We start from the raw sequence: 4145 nt of genomic DNA on the forward strand, positions 1-4145 counted from the left end.
AAAGGGGAACTGCAGTTCCAGTTACTCAGACCGGTTATTAAATCTCGGTAACAAAATAAATTAATTGATCGAACGAAGCGCAAAATTGTGAACTTTGTGGAAGTACTGTAAGTCACAATTGTTGTCACGAACTGCTGGTCTTGCTATGGAAATTGCTCGAATTGCGACTTGATGCAGCCCTTCCTGCTCACTAGTCACCATGATGACTAATGTAATGCAACGTAGGAATGAATAAGTACAGGTTGTGCAGCAGTCATTTCGTTGCAGAAATGTTCCAACGTGATCGGCATGTAGAGTTTAACAAGTAGTATTTGTCAGCAAAACTGTCTCAAAGCTGAGAGCAATGTTTCCATTGGATTAAAGGAGATGTATTCACAAGCCTGCCTGTGTACAATGTCATAGGGCTGCTTCGCATCACCTGATGTTTTGTTGCGTCCTTCTGAATGTGCATATCTGTAAATTTCATCTATTTTTAGATGTAAATTTGAGGTTTTGCAAGTTACAGTGTACATTTTACTTTTATTGTGGTTTGAATTCCACTCATCAATGTTGGGTCTGTCTAACCCCAGAATATAAAAGTTGCATTGCATTTCCCCTTTGACATCTGGGAAAACTGAGCCTGGTGTGAGTGTGTTTGTGTGTGCTCTGTGATGGTCTGGACTCCCATCCCATCCAGGGTTAGCCTGCTTTGCACCCATTGCCTGCTGGGATAGCTCCAGCTTCCCTGTGACTCCGTTTTGAAATAAGTGGTTAGGAAGTGGATGGAAGGACGTTCTCAATTTGACCTGTCTCTTGTTTTTAGAGCTGTGCGACATTTCTGAATTTGCTCTTTTGAACAAATTCTTCTTTTCTCAAACTCAATAAAATGGATTGAGGCACAGGTGTTTAAACGAGAAGAATTTGCTTACAGTATGTATGTCTAAAGACTAAGAGACAGAAGCTACTGCATTAGCATGTCACAGGTGTGTGAATGGAATCCCAGAAACACAGACAACACTGAACAACAGTGAAGAACGTAGCTTAGCCGTGTTCAGACTTTCGAAAGCACTTAACTAGTTATTGGAAGCGAACAATTCATGAGCTGGATAGATGATATAGAGTACATGGGTACTTTGTTATCAATACCACTGAATACTACAGTGCCGATCATCTGATAGCATATTTAAAGTACATAACCATATATCAGCCCCAAACCTGGATATACACCTGTAAGACTACTATGTGTTTTTTGTTTTAGCATCTGAAAGACATTAATCAGTGACAGAAGACCCTTGACTTAGATTGTTAAACATTGTTTTTGTCCAAAGGTGGCAGCTCATTATCCATCCAACATCCAGGTGGGGCTGCACACTGGTGGTGGTGGAGGGGAGTCCTGTAAAGCGCTTTGAGTGGAGTGTCCAGAAAAGAGCTACTATATATTGTAAGGAATTATTATTATTTTGTGCTCAGCTGCAAACCCCATTCAATTCGTTTGTTTTATTTAATTAGTCACATTTACATTTAAGCAGTAGTATAGCTTATCAACTCTCTATTACAGAAATTGTGGACATTAAATTCAAATTCATCATTTCATAATTGTCCTTTTTTTTGCAATTACTTCTTAACTCATGTTCTGTAATAGGGTGTTTTGGCACAAAGAAACTTAAAATCATTACACAAACATCTACACAAAAAGGTGGTCTCCTTTTAACATAAAAAACCCCACAAATCTCATTTGGTAGTTGGCAGTCAGCTGATCTAAGGATATTAACCAGCTGTTTCTTGAAAGAAGCCAAAGTATGAGCACCAACCACATGGCTAGTTCATACTCTCACTGCCCTTTGATAAAGAGGTGTTTCATATTCTTAGTTTTTAATGTGCTTCCAAATAGTTTCCACATGTATCCTCTGGTACGTTTTGCACCGGTCATTCTGAAGAAATGCGCTGTGATGACATTTGTTGGTCATGAACACTTGTATTTATGTGGAGGTGTGTCCTTATGTGACCCAGAATGGACAGATGGACTCTGGGACCTGTGAAATTATTGTAGAAGAGAAGTCATTGAAACGCTCAGTACTAATCAAAGTTAAAACAAACATACTAAAGAATTTTCTCAATGAAAATGAGCAGCAGAATAATATCTATAAAATTTTGTAACAACATTTAATATGTTTATATTTTCAAAGTATAATCTTATTGTAAAAAAGTGTCAGAATCCCCCTGTAGGTTAGTGGAAATGGCTTGTAAGTAAGGCAGAAATAGCTATACAGTAGTGCTTTGGAGATAAAGAACTTGAGGGGAGACCCAAAGACTCATTGTGTTTTCAAGAAAGACTTAAGATCTGTGAAGAAAGATGATAAAATAACATGCTAGAATAACAACAAATTCCATATACAACGACATTTTCAAATATTGTTTGAAAAATCAAAGCTCTCAACAATCTTCAAGAATATCTTCTCCTTGTAAAATGAAAATCCACCAATGTTATAGAAATGCTTCATACTAGTTTTAATTTATATGGCTCAATTAAATACATCCTGTTGACAAACGCATTATAATGTAACCTATAATGTATTAAAGATTGATAAAAAGTGATTTTTTATACAGTATACAGTAGGTAATGATACAAAACTACAAACATAAAGGCTACTTAGTGGATATTCATTTTTATGTTCAACGCATTATTAGAGAAAATTAAGATCCCACTACAGTATAAGAATAGGATTTTGTGTTGCCCTAGTTCTTAATGAGCAAACATTACTTAACATCAATAACAATAACATTTTTAAAGCTTACTACTGTGTTCCTCCTTCATTGTTTTATTTATGTCCAGGCAAAACCAAAAGAAGCAGGAGAATCCAACAGGATGAACAAATTCTAGAGCCCGAGCTTGCCACCGCTAGAAGGAATAAACACAGAATTAAAACAAAACCTACAAACATCATTGCAAAGGCTTTCTACGGGATCATTTTCACTGTACAAGCAGAGCCTTGTAAAAAATATTCACCCATTAGATTTCCACATTTTGCAGTCGGATAGGATGTTTAAAGAAAAATGATTTAAACATGATTCTCAATTGCATAAATCCTCAAACTCTTTGGTACTGCAACACTAGGTTGGTTCAAGTGCAAAAGAGTGATTTAAATTCACCAGGACAGCACCCAAGAATTAAATGTGTTGAATGGTTTATTGAGCATTTTAGTCACCGTAAATTTGGCTTAAGCTATTTGTGCTTAACCCTAAGGACATGGGTCCCACTTGGAACCCCCATGTGGAGTGAGAAGTGACCAAGGGGCTGCTGCAGAGGTGGACGCAGAATAGAGGAGGGGTACAGGTGTCATCGTGTATAAGATAAGATCACTTTATTAGTCATATACAGTTTCTTGCATTAGGAATTTGTCTTTTTGCATATCCCAGCTTGCTCTCTATGAGACACAGGCAGGGAGAGAGAAGCTTGGGGTCAGAGTGCAGGGTCAGCCATTTATTAAGCACCCCTGGAGCAATTGGGGTTAAGGGCCTTGCTCCGGGTCCCAACAGAGTAGAATTCCTCTGCCAGCCATGGGATTCAAACCAGCAACCTTCCAGCCATAGGCACAGAGCCTGAGCCACGGTGCCACCGCCCCACCCCATGTGAAGGAGAGAAGGGGATTATGAATATTATTTATATTTTTTAATGTGAAATGACATCAGGAGTGATTATGAATTTCTGACAGCTGACATTGACTGAACTTGGCTGTTGCCATTCCTCCTGAACTTTTGTTCAATTAAAAAGTCACCTAAAAAGCGTCATTTGTGTGATTTAAGTGGCTTAACTGGTTTCAGAGCACATGCATGAGTCTCTGTAGGAGCCTGAGTTTACCTACTCTGGTAATCTATTCTGAAGGTATTGAATTTCAAGCTACAGGTCACATAGTGACTCAAGAAATCAGCATTAATACGAAATCTTATTTATTTTATCAGGAATAAAGTGGAATAGCAGCACAGATTAGGAGCACTTTTGATACAGCAAAGTGCATAAGCAGGAAATTAAATGATCATCATACTGTCCAAACACTACCGAAATCGTGAGCAACAGACAGGACCCTGGTTAGGCCACTGTGAGGCCAAGGGTGACTTAAAAGTACAGTATCTGCAAAGTTCTTTGTCTGAGATGGCTGTCCGTGTTC

This window comes from Atractosteus spatula, chromosome 4, assembly GCF_055471065.1.
Source record: "Atractosteus spatula isolate fAtrSpa1 chromosome 4, fAtrSpa1.hap1, whole genome shotgun sequence".
Lineage (NCBI taxonomy): Eukaryota > Metazoa > Chordata > Actinopteri > Semionotiformes > Lepisosteidae > Atractosteus > Atractosteus spatula.